Below are 18,966 nucleotides of genomic sequence, written 5' to 3'. Positions count from 1 at the left end.
AAAAAGTGTTAAACAAATCAAAATATATTTGAGAATTGAGATTCCTCAAATAGCCACCCTTTGCCTTGATTACAGCTTTGCACACGCTTGACATTCTCTCAACCAGCTTCACCTGGAATGCTTTTCCAACAGTCTTGAAGGAGTTCCCACATATGCTGAGCACTTGTTGGCTGCTTTTCCTTCAATCTGCGGTCCGACTCATCCCAAACTATCTCAATTGGGTTGAGGTCGGGGGTTGTGGAGGCCAGGTCATCTGATGCAGCACTCCATCACTCTCCTTCTTGGTAAAATAGCCCTTACACAGCCTGGAGGTGTGTTGGTTCATTGTCCTGTTGAAAAACAAATGATAGTCCCACTAAGCCCAAACCAGATGGAATGGCGTATCGCTGCAGAACGCTGTGGTAGCCATGCCTGGTTAAGTGTGCCTTGAATTTGAAATAAATCACTGACAGTGTCACCAGGAAAGCACCCCCACACCATAACACCTCCTCCTCAATGCTTTACGGAGATCATCCGTTCACCCACACCACGTCTAACAAAGCCACGGTGGGTGGAACCAAAAATCTCCAATTTGGACTCCAGACCAAAGAACACATTTCCACAGGTAGAGGTAACTCTGGGTCTTCCATTCCTGTGGCGGTCCTCATGAGAGCCAGTTTCATATGTTCCGTATTGACTGACCTTCATGTCTTAAAGTAATGATGGACTGTTGTTTCTCTTAAAAAGGCACACCTGTTAGTTGAAATTCATTCCAGGTGACTACCTCATGAAGCTAGTTGAGAGAAAGCCAAGAGTGTGAAAAGCTGTCATCAAGGCTATTTGAAGAATCTCAAATATAAAATATATTTTTTATTTGTAACACTCTTTTGGTTACTACATGATTCCATATGTGTTATTTCATAGTTTTGATGTCTTCACTATTATTCTACAATGTAGAAAATAGTAAAAAAATTAAGAAAAACCCTTGAATGAGTAGATGTGTCCATAGTTGACTGGTAGTGTATATAATAAAAAATATATATTTACCAAAAAATATATGGGGATTGGAAATGATGCAGATAATTACATTGATAGAAGCCACAATCTGTCTGCAATATTAACGCTGATCTACCCCCCCACAAAAAAATTACAAAAAAACAAGACTATTAAAATACCTACTTTTTTTAAACGGATATAATATGTGTCCTTAAGTTTTATGTCATTGGTGTTACCGCCTTGAAAATCACTCATTACAAAGATATATAAGGCAACAGTATACATGTCGTCCCCCACGAATGATGCAGCCTTGGGCCAATTAGTAACAACAATTCAAACAAGGGTAACACTTTATTTGAAGGTACACATACTAGCCACTATTTTGTAGTTTATAAGTATGTATATAAGTAGCTTATAAGGCCTTAATTAAGTGAGTTGTTATTCAAAGGCATGTAATACTGGCCAATCATTAATAACCTAATTATTAGCTATAATAAAGTCATATTTATAGTTAATAAGTAGCAAGTTACACAAAAAACTGTCTCAATGTGGTATTAATAAGGGCATAGTACCTGAATATGTGTTCCCTATTCTGAAGTGTGACGTTATTTTTACTTGCAGAATATTTTTTTTCCATTAATGACCTCATTGGACAGAAAGGGGCACACCTCCCTCATATACAGTGGGGAGAACAAGTATTTGATACACTGCCGATTTTGCAGGTTTTCCTACTTACAAAGCATGTAGAGGTCTGTAATTTTTTATCATAGGTACACTTCAACTGTGAGAGACAGAATCTAAAACAAAAATCCAGAAAATCACATTGTATGATTTTTAAGTAATTAATTTGCATATGTCTGTGATATGGGGTTGCCTCAACTGATGTGGTTGCCTCAATTGAAATGTAAATGAAGGGCAATTACAATGCTAGCAAAATTATTCATCATATCACTTTAGTAAATTATTTTGAAAGGGTTAAAGAGTTAATATTTGACTGTCTGTGGCCTCCATTTAAGAAAATCCTAATTTACCAAAAATTTGTCATTGGTGTTACCGTCATTGGTGTTACTACTACTACTGGTGGCACAATGTTATCATAATGGTATAAATTATTTAAAGTCATTAAACTGTCATATTAGTTTATTTGAAATGGGAAGATGTACCCAAATACATTTAAATAATTACAATCTAGAGCATGGACGTTTCCAAAATCCCCAAATGCCACTGCAATTCAATAACGACCCAGTTGTCATTGTTTCCATCAAGGAGTTATGGTAATTACAAACGCAACTACGCATTATGAATACATTGTCTTATAAATGCATGTGTGCTGGGCATCCTAAAGATAAAAGGTACTCTTAAAATAATCACATCAATCATATCATTTTACCAGGCTTTGGTTTGTTTCTTCAGAACAATACTAAACTGGAATGTAGTAAGGGATATTCTGTGAGATAGCACTGCCGTGTATTATTGAAATCTAACATTAACTTTTTATTTGAAATATCGCAACTCTGACACTTCTAATGCTTTACTGACTGTTTCATCTAGTAGTGCATTGCAGTACACATACTTAAAAATGCATGCACATGATGTTATTTGAATGTTCAATTACACTGAAATTCATGGAAACAACATGTACATTAAACATTTTGCACTGTATGTACTGAATGTACTGTTTATTGCTAGGATATGGGGTGGTTGTTTAGTGTTAGCACATAGTACAGGGGTAGGCCACCCTGTTCCTGGAGGGCCTCAGGTACTGCAGGATTTTATCCCAACTAGGCACCACACTGAGCTACTTAGTTAATTGATCAGTTTGGTGATTTCCTAAATTCAATCTGGTCCTCTAGGCCGGTTAAATCAAAAACAGGACCACAGTTGCCTAACCCTGACATAGTAGGTGGACAGCATACTACCACTACCACGCTCCATCCCCAAGTGGCAGCACCAACCGGGTCAGGTATTGTGCTCTGCCAGGAAGCCTCGATAAGCACACAGGTGCGGGCAATTAAGTCAATCACTGAGAGAAAGGTGGCCACAAGCCTCTCGGCCTGGCAGCGTTTGTTTTGTGTTAGCTTTAGTTTTGGGGCATGCCTCTTTGTACTTTTGTTTTTATATATATTTATTTTGTCACCATGAACTGAACAAGTCGATAATCTGCTTGGGCTGGCCAACTAAGGGGTCAAGACGGAGCTGGCCCTGGACCCCGGTAAGTTTGCTGTGTCCTGGGCAACACGGTCCGTATACTCTAACTTCTCACATAAATGCACACTTAAAATCAGGTTACAGCCCATGTAGCTAGTCCTAGGACCCCTAGACATAGCGAGTGCAACAACATCAGTAGGGTAGCTAGCTGGTATTGTAACATTATCCCTTGTGTAGTGATGTGTAATGAGTGTGTAGTCTTAAAACATTAGGAGCTGGTTTCCCAGACACATATTAAGCCTAGTACTTTGACTATTGCATGCTCACTGAAGAATCTGTCAAATATACCAGGACTAACAACAGAAAACCATTGTAACTTCAGTCCAGCCCCCACTCTGTCTGCAGCAACATGTTATTTTCTGTGTGGGAGCAGCTCCCTAATATGTTTCGTCTGAATAATGAATCACTTTCCAGAGAAGAGCTGCACTGTGTTGACTTCCCGTCTGCATTGCGCACAATCTGTTCTCTTTAAGGCTGAATATTAAGAGATACAAGAGTTTTCCGGGAATGTGAGGGCAAGGCCGACCGAAAGACCATTAGAGTGGGAGGAAGAAAGAGGAAGGGAGAGCAAGAGGGGAAGAGTAAGCGAGAGATGGGATAGAGTAAAATGTTTTGCGATAGAATGAGAGAGCCAAGAAGACGAGAACCTATTTGGCTGTCAGCATCTTGTGGAGCTCTCTCTGTTTACACAGTCTAACAGACTGAGACTATCCCCTGAAGGGCTGTGTAGAAGGGAGGTGGGTAGTGAGAAAGAAAACAACAAGAGGCTAGAGTCAAAATGGCTACAGTCTTCTCTGGCTCTTAATCTGGTACCCGTAATTGAGTTTAGTTTCTGAATGTCAGGTATCCATCCGCACTCCTTCTTGCACAATCCCAGCATCTGCTGTCAACTTTATCACAGCATAGAGACTAAAACAGGAAACTAACTGTCCCTTTTGCTTGACTACCTTCCTGCTGTAGAGAGCAAAAATGAAGAGTCAAAACAGCAGTCAGTGGTTGTTGTTGTCGTCTCCAACAAGAGAACCCATCTGTCATCTCCTGGAGCGCCGGCTCCGGTTGCTGGGGGGGCCAGGAGCTGAGAATCGAACTACAGGAAATGCCATCCTAGGTGAGGAGGTCTTCCAGACTAGGGCAGAGGCTGTGCACAGCTCCGTTGGCCATGGGGAAGTCTGCGGATCACCGTAGTTGACACCCCACCCTGGATTACATCCTGTGACTCAGCGGATAATGCCACTGGGGCCCCACCAGAACGGGTGAGCGAGGAGGGACTGTGTGTCGTTGCCACACTCCGTCACCCAGGGCCCCACGCGCTTCTACTTGTGGTCCCTGTGTCGCAGTCCTTCAGGCTGCAGAGAAGCAGATAGGTCATCTAGGTGGAGGGGCCTGGAGGTCCACCATCGTACTCTTCACTGGAGGAGTTCATCACGGCTAATGGGAAGCCCCTGATGGAGAGGTGTGGTAACAGATACCATGGCCTGGATAGTAACACACAGCAGAGTGGGGATGACAATACGGTGAACACACAAGTTCAGGAGCTGCTGGAGAAGGTAGAGGAGCTGGTTAAGTACAACCATGGCTGGTATTTTGCAGCTGGAGTAGGAGCAAGCAAGGAGGGCGGTTGAGGAGAGGAGGGTGAGGGAGGAGATGCAGAGGCTCCGGATGATCTTTGCGCTTCCCAGAAGTGAGCAGCTGTAATTGCTTGAATACCTGCCATAATAGTTCAAGCAAATACAGTGCAGTTATAAAGCTTTTTCCTCTTGCTGGGCGGGAAAGTTATGTCGGGAACACCATCCTGGGTCAGAGGGCCTTTGAGTCGGGGACAGAGATGGAGCAGAGCCTCTTCCAGCCCGGCCCCCATATAACCACCACAAGTTCTAGGATGGGGTCAACAGAGACCTGAACTGGGTACCGGTATGGAAAACACACAACACAGGATTATCGAAAATATAGTTTCATTACAAACATCTCATGTAAGAATTTACAAACAGGGCTGTACTTGGTGGGCTTGGAATCGCACAAAAAAGGCAAGTTACAGTGTGTCAGTCTTCAGCACAAAATGTCTACTGCAATAATTTAGTGGTTCCATACAATGTTCAAGTCTTGAAAGTATCTTAGTCAGCACAGCAAACAGGTGGAAAACGCAGCAAACCAGATCCTAGTGTAAAACGCAGCAAAGCACACACTGTAGTCAATAAGGATTTAAAAATCAAAAGATATAACAGACTGACCCTAGCCCCCCGGCACATAGACTATTGCAGCATAGATACTGGAGGCTGAGACAGGGGGGGTTGGGAGACACTGTAGCACCGTCCGACGATACTTTTTATATTTGAGATTCTTCAAATAGCCATCCTTTGCCTTGATGACGGCTTTGCACACTCTTTAGAATTCAAGGCACACTTAACCAGCATCGCTACCACAGCATTCTGCAGCAATACGCCATCCCATCTGGTTTGGGCTTAGTGGGACCATCATTTGTTTTTCAACAGGACAATGACCCAACATACCAGACTGTGTAAGGACTATTTTACCAAGAAGGAGAGTGATGGAGTGCTGCATCAGATTTGATGTCTTCACTATTATTCTACAATGTAAAAATAAAGAAAAACCATTGAATGAGTAGGTGTGTTCAAACTTTTGACTGGTACTGTATGTGTGTGTATATATATATATATATTTACATACACTTAGGTTGGAGTCATTAAAACTATAGTTTTGGCAAGTCGGTTAGGACATCTACTTTGTGCATGACACAAGTAATTTTTCCAACAATTCTTTACAGACAGATTATTTCACTTATAACTCACTGTATCACAATTCCAGTGGGTCAGAAAATGATGTCATGGCTTTAGAAGCTTCTGATAGGCTTATTGACATCATTTGAGTCAATTGGAGGTGTACCTGTGGATGTATTTCAAGGCCTACCTTCAAACTCAGTGCCTCTTTGCTTGACATCATGGGAAAATCAAAAGAAATCAGCCAAGGTACCACGTTCATCTGTACAAACAATAGTACGCAAGTATAAACACCATGGGACCACGCAGCCGTCATACCGCTCAGGAAGGAGATGCGTTCTGTCTCCTAGAGATGAACGTACTTTGGTGCGAAAAGTGCAAATCAATCCCAGAACAACAGCAAAGGGCCTTCTGAAGATGCTGGAGGAAACAGGTACAAAAGTATCTAAATCCACAGTAAAACAAGTCCTATATCGACATAACCTGAAAGGCCCCTGCAAGGAAGAAGCCACTGCTCCAAAACCGCCATAAAAAAGCCAGACTACGGTTTGCAACTGCACATGGGGACAAAGATCGTACTTTTTGGAGAAATGTCCTCTGGTCTGATGAAACAAAAATAGAACTGTTTGGCCATAATGACCATTGTTATGTTTAGAGGAAAAAGGGGGACGCTTGCAAGCCGAAGAACACCATCCCAACCGTGAAGCACGGGGGTGGCAGCATCATGCTGTGGGGGTGCTTTGCTGCAGGAGGGACTGGTGCACTTCACAAAATAGATGGCATCATGAGGAAGGAAAATTATGTGGATATATTGAAGCAACATCTCAAGACATCAGTCAGAAAGTTAAAGCTTGGTCGCAAATGGGTCTTCCAAATGGACAATGACCCCAAGCATACTTCCAAAGTTGTGGCAAAATGGCTTAAGGACAACAAAGTCAAGGTATTGGAGTGGCCATCACAAAGCCCTGACCTCAATCCTATAGAATATTTCTGGGCAGAACTGAAAAAGCGTGTGCGAGCAAGGAGGCCTACAAACCTGATTCAGTTACACCAGCTCTGTCAGTAGGAATGGGCCAAAATTCACCCAACTTATTGTGGGAAACTTGTGCAAGGCTACCTGAAACGTTTGACCCAAGTTAAGCAATTTAAAGGCAATGCTACCAAATACTAATTGAGTGTATGTAAACTTCTGACCCACTGGGAATGTGATGAAAGAAATAAAAGCTGAAATAAATCATTCTCTCTACTATTATTCTGACATTTCACATTCTTAAAATAAAGTGGTGATCCTAACTGACCTAAAACAGGGACTTTTTACTAGGATTAAATGTCAGGAATTGTGAAAAACTGAGTTTAAATGTATTTGGCTAAGGTGTATGTACATTTCCGACTTCAACTGTATACACTACCGTTCTAATGTTTTGGGTCACTTAGAAATGTCCTTGTTTTCGAAAGAAAAGCAATTTTTTTGTCCATTAAAATAACATCAAATTGATCAAAAATACAGTGTAGACATTGTTAATGTTGTAAATAGCTATTGTAGCTGGAAACGGCTGATTTGTTATGGAATATCTACATAGGCGTACAGAGGCCCATTATCAGCAACCATCAGTCCTGTGTTCCAATGGCACGTAGTGCTTGCTAATCCAAGTTTATCATTTTAAAAGGCTAATTGATCATTAGAAAACCCTTTTGTAATTTATGTTTGCACAGCTGAAAACTGTTGTGCTGTTTAAAGAAGCAATAAAACTGGCCTTCTTGAGACTAGTTGAGTATCTGGAGCATCAGCAATTGTGGGTTCGATTACAGAATCAAAATGGCCAGAAACAAAGAACTTTCTTCTGAAACTCATCAATCTATTCTTGTTCTGAGAAATGAAGGCTATTCCATGCGAGAAATTGCCAAGAAACTGAAGATCTCGTACAACGCTGTGTACTACTCCCTTCACAGAACAGCGCAAACTGGCTCTAACCAGAATAGAAAGAGGAGTGGGAGGCCCCGGTGCACAACTGAGCAAGAGGACAAATACATTAGTGTCTAGTTTGAGAAACAGATGCCTCACAGGTCCTCAACTGGCAGCTTCATTAAATAGTACCCGCAAAACACCAGTCTCAACGTCAACAGTGAAGAGGCGACTCCGGGATGCTGACCTTCTAGGGAGAGTTGCAAAGAAAAAGCCATATCTCAGACTGGCCAATAAAAAGAAAAGATTAAGATGGGCAAAAGAACACAGACACTGGACAGAGGAAGATTGGAAAAAAGTGTTATGGACAGACGAATCGAAGTTTGAGGTGTTCGGATCACAAAGAAGAACATTTGTGAGACGCAGACCAAATGAAAAGATGCTGGAGGAGTGCTTGATGCCATCTGTCAAGCATGGTGGACGCAATGTGATGGTCTGGGGGTGCTTTGGTGGTGGTAAAGTGGGAGATTTGTACAGGGTAAAAGGGATCTTGAAGAAGGAAGGTCGTCGGGTAAGCTTGTTGTCGGGTAAGCTTGGCTTTATACATAGCTTGGGCTTTGTCGAGTAAGGCTTAAACTATGTATTTAGATTGTAGTTAGGTATTGTAGGTAGTTATCGTGGGTTGTTGTATGTAATTATTGTAGGTTAGTATTGTATTCGGCTGTGCCCGGTGTAGCACGAAGCTAGCTAGCTAACCCACCACCTGGACTAGCTGGCGAGTAGCTATTAGCAACGGTATAGTTGTTTCACGCCTGAGAGTGCCTGTAATTACGCCAGCTGGCTGCCTACAATAATTACATACAATAATTGCCTACCATTCAGCTGTTTTCTGACCTCATTGTCTGAACCGTTAACGTTAGGTAGCAAGTGGCTACTGTGCTTGAAATTTAGCTAGCTTGTTGCTACCTGGATAGCTACTAGCAAACAATAGCTGGAACGACCGAGCGAACAGACGCGAACTGGCTGAGTCAATTCAGTGGCTAGCTTTGCACTTGGCTAGCTAACAGTAGCTGCTAGGGGTAAGTCATAACCTACATTTGTGTTTTGTTTTTTACATATTGATAGCCCGAGTCGTTCAAGGAATTCGGGACATGGGTGACTAGTTAACGTTAGTTTGGCTCTCTCTGTGTCGTGCCGTGAAAGGAGGGGTTCTTCTTTGTCTGAAAGCAATGGCTAGCTAGTTTGCTAACTATTCTAGCTAACTAACTGGCTGAATAAGTTGACGACGGACTCGCTCAAGCTGTCGGGACTAACCCACAACGTTAGACACGGACACGAACGATCTGCTTGCGTGTTGATACACTGGTGGTTTGTTGTGGCCGAGTATTGGCGCTAAACCGTGTTGTTGGAGTCCGGCATGCTAGCTGGCTGTGGCGTCTTATGACTAGGTGCCCGGACGATTTTCACGGAATAATACTGCACCTAGTTAGCTAGCTGAATAAACTAAGTTAGTCTATTCCTAGAAAACATTGAACCGCTGTAGTTTACAACAATTATAGTTTCTGAGGTGGAAGTTGGGAGAGTTATATTTGGGAGTTGTGGTGAGGGAGGCCCCGCTCTCTCCTTTCCCAGATGTTTAGTTCATTTCATTCTGATCTCCTCTGCATTATTGTAGCCATCTGCTGCAGCCTGTCAACTATGCCTCTGCCTATCCCTGTTCTCTCCTCTCCGCACAGGCTACACAAACGCCTCACACCGCGTGGCTGCTGCCTCTCTAACCTGGTGGTCCCTGCACGCACCACCCACGTGGAGTTCCAGGTCTCAGGCAGCCTCTGGAACTGCCGTTCTGCTGCCAACATGGCAGAGTTCATTTCAGCCTATGCTACCCTCCAGTCCCTCGACTTCTTGGCGCTGACGGAAACATGGATTACCACTGAAAACACTGCTACTCCTACTGCTCTCTCCTCGTCTGACCATGTGTTCTCGCATACCCCGAGAGCATCTGGTCAGCGGGGTGGTGGCACAGGAATCCTCATCTCTCCCAAGTGGACATTCTCAAATTTTCCCCTGACCCATCTGTCTATCTCCTCATTTGAATTCAATGCTGTCACAGTCACTAGCCCATTTAAGCTTAATATCCTTGTCATCTATCGCCCTCCAGGTTCCCTTGGAGAGTTCATCAATGACACCTTGATAAGTTCCTTTCCTGAGGATGGCTCACCCCTCACAGTTCTGGGGGATTTCAACCTCCCTACGTCTACATTTGACTCATTTCTCTCTGCCTCCTTCTTTCCACTCCTCTCCTCTTTTGACCTCACCCTCTCACCGTCCCCCCCTACTCACAAGGCAGGCAATACGCTTGACCTCATCTTTACTAGATGCTGTTGTTCTACTAATCTCACTGCAACTCCCCTCCATGTCTCCGACCACTACTTTGTATCCTTTTCTCTCTCCCTCTCCTCCAACACTACTCACTCTGCCCCTACACAGATGGTAATGCGCCGTCGCAACCTTCACTCTCTCTCTCCCGCTACTCTCTCCTCTTCCATCCTATCATCTCTTCCCTCTGCTCAATCCTTCTCCCTCCAATCTCCTGATTCTGCCTCCTCAACCCTCCTCTCCTCCCTTTCTGCATCCTTTGACTCTCTATGTCCCCTATCCTCCCGGCCGGCTCGGTCCTCCCCTCCAGCTCCGTGGCTTGATGACTCATTGCGAGCTCACAGAACAGAGCTCCGGGCAGCTGAGCGGAAATGGAAGAAAACTAGACTCCCTGCGGACCTGGCATCTTTTCACTCCCTCCTCTCTACATTTTCTTCATCTGTTTCTGCTGCTAAGGCCACTTTCTACCACTCTAAATTCCAAGCATCTGCCTCTAACCCTAGGAAGCTCTTTGCCACATTCTCCTCCCTGCTGAATACTCCTCCCCCCCCCTCCTCCCTCTCTGTGGATGACTTCGTCAACCATTTTGAAAAGAAGGTTGACGACATCCGATCCTCGTTGTTAAGTCAAATGACACTGCTGGTCCTGCTCACACTGCCCTACCCTATGCTTTGACTTCTTTCTCCCCTCTCTCTCCAGATAAAATCTTGCGACTTGTGACGGCAGGCCGCCCAACAACCTGCCCGCTTGACCCTATCCCCTCCTCTCTTCTCCAGACCATCTCCGGTGACCTTCTCCCTTACCTCACCTCGCTGATCAACTCATCCTTGACCGCTGGCTATGTCCCTTCCGTCTTCAAGAGAGCGAGAGTTGCACCCCTTCTCAAAAAACCAACACTCGATCCCTCTGATGTCAACAACTACAGACCAGTATCCCTTCTTTCTTTTCTCTCCAAAACTATTGAGCGTGCCGTCTTTAGCCAACTCTCTTGCTATCTCTCTCAGAATGACCTTCTTGATCCAAACCAGTCAGGTTTCAAGACTGGTCATTCAACTGAGACTGCTGTTCTCTGTGTCACGGAGGCTCTCCGCACTGCTAAAGCTAACTCTCTCTCCTCTGCTCTTGTCCTTCTAGACCTGTCTGCTGCCTTTGATACTGTGAACCATCAGATCCTCCTCTCCACCCTCTCCGAGCTGGGCATCTCCGGCGTGGCTCACTCTTGGATTGCGTCCTACCTGACCGGTCGCTCCTACCAAGTGGCGTGGCGAGAAGCTGTCTCCGCACCACGTGCTCTCACCACTGGTGTCCCCCAGGGCTCAGTTCTAGGCCCTCTCCTATTCTCGCTATACACCAAGTCACTTGGCTCTGTCATATCCTCACATGGCCTCTCCTATCATTGCTACGCTGACGACACACAACTAATCTTCTCCTTTCCCCCTTCTGATAACCAGGTGGCGAATCGCATCTCTGCATGTCTGGCAGACATATCAGTATGGATGACGGATCACCACCTCAAGCTGAACCTTGGCAAGACGGAGCTGCTCTTCCTCCCGGGGAAGGACTGCCTGTTCCATGATCTCGCCATCACGGTTGACAACTCCGTTGTGTCCTCCTCCCAGAGTGCGAAGAGCCTTGGCGTGACCCTGGACAACACCCTGTCGTTCTCCGCTAACATCAAGGCGGTGACCCGATCCTGTAGGTTCATGCTCTACAACATTCGAAGAGTACGACCCTGCCTTACACAGGAAGCGGCACAGGTCCTAATCCAGGCACTCATCTCCCGTCTGGATTACTGCAACTCGCTGTTGGCTGGGCTCCCTGCCTGTGCCATTAAACCCCTACAACTCATCCAGAATGCTGCAGCCCGTCTGGTGTTCAACCTTCCCAAGTTCTCTCACGTCACCCCGCTCCCTCCGCATACTCCATTGGCTTCCAGTTGAAGCTCGCATCTGCTACAAGACCATGGTGCTTGCCTACGGAGCTGTGAGGGGAACGCACCTCCGTACATTCAGGCTCTGATCAGTCCCTACACCCAAACGAGGGCATTGCGTTCATCCACCTCTGACCTGCTGGCTCCCCTACCTCTGCGGAAGCATAGTTCCCGCTCAGCCCAGTCAAAACTGTTCGCTGCTCTGGCACCCCAATGGTGGAACAAGCTCCCTCACGAGTCACTCACCACCTTCCGGAGACATTTGAAACTTTAAGGAATACCTGGGATAGGATAAAGTAATCCTTCTACCCCCCCTTACCCCCCACCCCCCCCAAAAAAAAAAAAAAAAAAAACTTTGTAAAGTGGTTATCCCACTGGCTATAAGGTGAATGCACCTATTTGTAAGTCGCTCTGGATAAGAGCGTCTGCTAAATGACGTAAATGTAAAATGTAAATGTAATTTTGCAACGCCATGCCATACCCTGTGGACGGCGCTTGATTGGAGGCAATTTCCTCCTACAACAGGACAATGACCCAAAGCACAGCTCCAAACTATGCAAGAACTATTTAGGGAAGAAGCAGTCAGCTGGTGTTCTGTCTATAATGGAGTGGCCAGCACAGTCACCGGATCTCAACCCTATTGAGCTGTTGTGGGAGCAGCTTGACTGTATGGTACTTAAGAAGTGCCCATCAAGCCAATCCAACTTGTGGGAGGTGCTTCAGGAAGCATGGGGTGAAATCTCTTCAGATCAACTCAACAAATTGACAACTAGAATGCCAAAGGTCTGCAAGGCTGTAATTGCTGCAAATGTAGGATTCTTTGATTAAAGCAAAGTTTGAAGGACACAATTATTATTTCTATTAAAAATCATTATTTCTAACCTTGTCAATGACTACATTTCCTATATTTTGCTATATTTCCTATTCAAACTAATTTCATGTATGTTTTCATGGAAAACAAGGACATTTCTAAGTGACCCCAAACTTTTGAACGGTAGAGTATGTTAGCTAAAATATTATATCCACAGTTACAATAATGCAGATGAGAGATAGAAATGACAAAGTTGCTAAACCTTCTGACGCACCTGCTAATGTTTTTAGAGTATGTGTACTGTAATACACTATTAGATGATCAGTGAGTAAAGCATTAGAAGTGTCAGAGTTGCGATTATAAAAAAAAATGGGAATGTTGCATTCTTATAATACAGAGCAATGCTATCACACAACATCCCTTATTACATTCCAGTTAAGCATCATAAACACAGGAGCGCCTTAAGGGACAGTTTTAAGACCATTCCTATTCATTATTATTAATTTCATTATTTTTTTATAACAGGGATCCAAGGGGCTGCCCCCCCAGAAGGCGACCAGTAGCTTCACCCTGGCCTGTGAGGAAGCTGGACATTTTGGGGATGATTCTCAGTCTCACTGGGGAGGCACCAGAGTGTGGAGGTGTTGATGATGATGTTGATATTGATGGGGCCTGTAGCAGCGAGGCCTCTGATGGGGACCTTCTCTGTGGATCCTGCTTTGTGTTGGAGGACTTGATCCTGGAGGTCCAGTCAAACGAACACTTACAGTGAGGGAAAAAAGTATTTGATCCCCTGCTGATTTTGTACGTTTGCCCACTGACAAAGAAATGATCAGTCTATAATTTTAATGGTAGGTTTATTTGAACAGTGAGAGATAGAATAACAACAAAAGAATCCAGAAAAACGCATGTCAAAAATGTTATAAATTGATAAAAGTATTTGACCCACTCTCAATCAGAAAGATTTCTGGCTCCCAGGTGTCTTTTATACAGGTAACAAACTGAGATTAGGAGCTCCTAATCTCAGCTCGTTACCTGTATAAAAGACACCTGTCCACAGAAGCAATCAATCAATCAGATTCCAAACTTTCCACCATGGCCAAGACCAAAGAGCTCTCCAAGGATGTCAGGGACAAGATTGTAGACCTACACAAGGCTGGAATGGGCTACAAGACCATCGCCAAGCAGCTTGGTGAGAAGGTGACAACAGTTGGTGCGATTATTCGCAAATGGAAGAAACACAAAATAACTGTCAATCTCCCTCGGCCTGGGGCTCCATGCAAGATCTCACCTCGTGGAGTTGCAATGATCATGAGAACGGTGAGGAATAAGCCCAGAACTACACGGGAGGATCTTGTCAATGATCTCAAGGCAGCTGGGACCATAGTCACCAAGACAACAATTAGTAACACACTACGCCGTGAAGGACTGTCACGCCCTGACATAGAGATCTCTAGTTGGTTTGGTCAGGGTGTGAATATCTATGTGTATATCTAGAATGTGTATATCTATGTTGGCCGGGTGTGGTTCCCAATCAGAGGCAGCTGTCGATCGTTGTCTCTGATTGGGGATCATACTTATGTTGTGGGATCTTGTTTCTATTACTATTTGGCTTGTTGTATGTGTAGCCTCTTGAACTTCACGTTCTGTTGGATTTTGTTGGTGTGTATTAGAATAAATGACTATGTACGCATACCACGCTGCACCTTGGTCCGATCCTTTATACAACGAACGTGACAGAAGATCCCACCACCAACGGACCAAGCAGCGTGGCCAGGAGGAGCAGACACCCTGGACACAGGTGGGGAAGACATTTTGGACATGGGAGGAGATATTAGCCGGTAAAGGACCCTGGGCGAAGGAAGAAGCCCAGGCAGGAGAGGATCAACGGTGACGCCGACGGTGCCGACCGCTAAGGAAGCCCGAGAGGCAGCCCCAAGAATACATTTTTGGGGGGCACACGGGGTGGTTGGCAACGCAGCAGGAGGCCCTGAAAGACCTGCAGCTCAGCACTCTGAGAGAGGAGACCACCACCTTACGGGGGCTGATAGAGAAGAGGGAGCAGGAGCTCTCCCTTCAGAAGGAGGCACTGCAGGAGGCCCACAGGGAGAAGGAGTCAGTGGATGCACAGAGAGAGGAGCTGGCCAGGCAACAGGAGGAGCTGAGAGAGGAGTTAACCCTCCAGCAGCAGAGAGCTCTGGCCTTAGAGCAGAGGCTGGCGAAGCCAGGTTTAGTAAAGCCAACTCCCCGCACTCGCTTTGAGGAGCGTGTGACCGTGCAGGCACCAGGCTATGCTCCGGCTTTACGCACTGTGCCGCCAGTTTGCCTTCAAAGACTGGTACGGCCCATGCCTGCTCCTCGCACCATACCAGTGGTGCGTGTCTCCAGTCCTGTACGGCCCGTACCTGCTCCACGCACCAAACCAGTGGTGCGTGTCGCCAGCCCGGTACGCCCTGTACCTGCTCCTCGCACCAAACCAGTGGTGCGTGTCTCCAGTCCTGTACGGTCCGTACCTGCTCCTCGCACCAAACCAGTGGTGCATGTCGCCAGCCCGGTGCGCCCCGTACCTGCTCCTCGCACCAAACCAGTGGTGCGTGTCCCCAGCCCGGTACGGCCCGTGCCTGCTCCTCGCACTAAACCAGTGGTGCGTGTCGCCAGCCTGGTACGGTCCAGTCCAGGGTCAGAGCAATCCGCTCCACCGGTGCCTAGTCTAGCTCCGGTCAGCTGCTCCACTCCAGTGCCAGAGCAGTCCGCTCCACCGTTGCCCAGTCCAGCTCCGGTCAGCTGCTCCAGTCCAATGCCAGAGCAGTCCGCTCCACCGGTGCCTAGTCCAGCCCCGGTCAGCTGCTCCAGTCCAGAGCCAGAGCAGTCCGCTCCACCGGGATCCAGTTCAGCTCCGGTCAGCGGCTCTACTCCAGTGCCAGAGCAGTCCGCTCCACCGGTGCCCAGTCCGGGTCCGGTCGTCTACTCTCCCACACCAGGGTCCAGACAGGACTTGGTGCATCGCGGGAGGACTGCAGAGCCAGAACCAGACGTCAACCCCTCTCCAGGGTCGGGGCCTCCCACACCAGGGTCCAGACAGGGCTTGGTGCATCGTGGGAGGACTGAGAGATTGGTTCCCAATCAGAGGCAGCTGTCGATCGTTGTCTCTGATTGGGGATCATACTTATGTTGTGGGATCTTGTTTCTATTACTATTTGGCTTGTTGTATGTGTAGCCTCTTGAACTTCACGTTCTGTTGGATTTTGTTGGTGTGTATTAGAATAAACGACTATGTACGCATACCACGCTGCACCTTGGTCCGATCCTTTATACAACGAACGTGACAAGGACTGAAATCCTGCAGCGCCCGCAAGGTCCCCCTGCTCAAGAAAGCACATATACAGGGCCGTCTGATGTTTGCCAATGAACATCTGAATGATTCAGAGGAGAATTGGGTGAAAGTGTTGTGGTCAGATGAGACCAAAATCGAGCTCTTTGGCATCAACTCAACTCGCCGTGTTTGGAGGAGGAGGAATGCTGCCTATGACCCCAAGAACACCATTCCCACCGTCAAACATGGAGGTGGAAACATTATGCTTTGGGGGTGTTTTTCTGCTAAGGGGACAGGACAACTTCACCGCATTAAAGGGACGATGGACGGGGCCATGTACCGTCAAATCTTGGGTGAGAACCTCCTTCCCTCAGCCAGGGCATTGAAAATGGGTTGTGGATGGGTATTCCAGCATGACAATGACACACGGCAAAGGCAACAAAGGAGTGGCTCAAGAAGAAGCACATTAAGGTCCTGGAGTGGCCTAGCCAGCCTCCAGACCTTAATCCCATAGAAAATCTGTGGAGGGAGCTGAAGGTTCGAGTTGCCAAACGTCAGCCTCGAAACCTTAATGACTTGGAGAAGGTCTGCAAAGAGGAGTGGAACAAAATCCCTTCTGAGATGTGTGCAAACCTGGTGGCCAACTACAAGAAACGTCTGACCTCTGTGATTGCCAACAAGGGTTTAGCCACCAAGTACTAAGTCATGTTTTGCAGAGGGGTCAAATACTTATTTCCCTCATTAAAATGCAAATACATTTATAAAAATTTTTTACATTTGTAGACAGACAAACAAGCTAACAAACATGTTATTGGCACGCAACGAACTGAACTCTCCATCTTTATCAATCAAATTTCATGTTCATTCAGTTTATTTAACCTGGGGGTATCTGTTTGCTATTCTTTATGTGTTTAAGACACAAATAGAGGGCTGCCACAGGCTATTGGGTGCGTTCAAGGAGAAGGGTTGTCTGCAGCCACATTGTTTGTGAGGCCCTGCTCATACGGTTGAATTGCAAGGTCAAGCACACTCTTTTGTTGTTATTCTGTCTCTAACTGTTCAAATAAACCTACCATTAAAATTATAGACTGATCATGTCTTTGTCAGTGGGCAAACCTACAAAATCAGCAGGGGATCAAATACTTTTTTCCCTCACTGTACCAAGTTATTAGGAATGAATCAAGGAAATCATATATTTTTCTATCCTTTCTCAGATGTTAAATAAAAAGTGAAGAGCTTATGCCACTGAACTGTGTTTAACAAACATTCACAGCTTTTTGCAATACCATTAAAATATATTTTGTAGGTCTACAGTGGGGGGAAAAGCATTTAGTCAGCCACCAATTGTGCAAGTTCTCCCACTTAAAAAGATGAGAGAGGCCTGTAATTTTCATCATAGGTACACGTCAACTATGACAGACAAAATGAGAAAAAAAAATCCAGAAAATCACATTGTAGGATTTTTAATTAATTAATTAGCAAATTATGGTAGAAAATAAGTATTTGTTCAATAACAAAAGTTTCTCAATAGTTTGTTATATACCCTTTGTTTTCTGTAGGTCTTCACAACGTTTTCACACACTGTTACTGGTATTTTGGCCCATTCCTCCATGCAGATCTCCTCTAGAGCAGTGATGTTTTGGGGCTGTCGCTGGGCAACACGGACTTTCAACTCCCTCCAAAGATTTTAATAATAATAATAATAATAATAAGCCATTTAGCAGACGCTTTTATCCAAAGCGACTTACAGTCATGCGTGCATACATTTTTGTGTATGGGTGGTCCCGGGGATCGAACCCACTACCTTGGCGTTACAAGCGCCGTGCTCTACCAGCTGAGCTACAGAGGACCACAATAAATGAACGATATAGGGGATAGGGTGCATTTTCTATGGGGTTGAGATCTGGAGACTGGCTAGGCCACTCCAGGACCTTGAAATGCTTCTTACGAAGCCACTCCTTCGTTGCCCGGGCGGTGTGTTTGGGATCATTGTCATGCTGAAAGACCCAGCCACGTTTCATCTTCAATGCCCTTGCTGATGGAAGGAGGTTTTCACTCAAAATCTCACGATACATGGCCCCATTCATTCTTTCCTTTACACGGATCAGTCAGTCCTGGTCCCTTTGCAGAAAAACAGCCCCAAAGCATGATGTTTCCACCCCCATGCTTCACAGTAGGTATGGAGTTCTTTGGATGCAACTCAGCATTCTTTGTCCTCCAAACACGACGAGTTGAGTTTTTACCAAAAAGTTATATTTTGGTTTCATCTGACCATATGACATTCTCCCAATCCCCTTCTGGATCATCCAAATGCACTCTAGCAAACTTCAGACGGGCCTGGACATGTACTGGCTTAAGCAGGGGGACATGTCTGGCACTGCAGGATTTGAGTCCCTGGCGGCATAGTGTATTACTGATGGTAGGCTTTGTTACTTTGGTCCCAGCTCTCTGCAGGTCATTCACTAGGTCCCCCCGTGTGGTTCTGGAATTTTTGCTCACCGTTCTTGTGATAATTTTGACCCCACGGGGTGAGATCTTGCGTGGAGCCCCAGATCGAGGGAGATTATCAGTGGTCTTAGAATATACAGAGCAGGTCAGTGAGGTAGCTGTAAACTGTGTCCAACCATGGATGATCAGAAAATACAAAATGAGGAGTTAGAACTTGGATGTATCCTGATTCCTATGGTATCCCACAACGAACTAGAACTAAGA

Source organism: Coregonus clupeaformis, chromosome 35, assembly GCF_020615455.1.
Source record: "Coregonus clupeaformis isolate EN_2021a chromosome 35, ASM2061545v1, whole genome shotgun sequence".
Lineage (NCBI taxonomy): Eukaryota > Metazoa > Chordata > Actinopteri > Salmoniformes > Salmonidae > Coregonus > Coregonus clupeaformis.
This window is presented reverse-complemented; position numbering follows the sequence as displayed.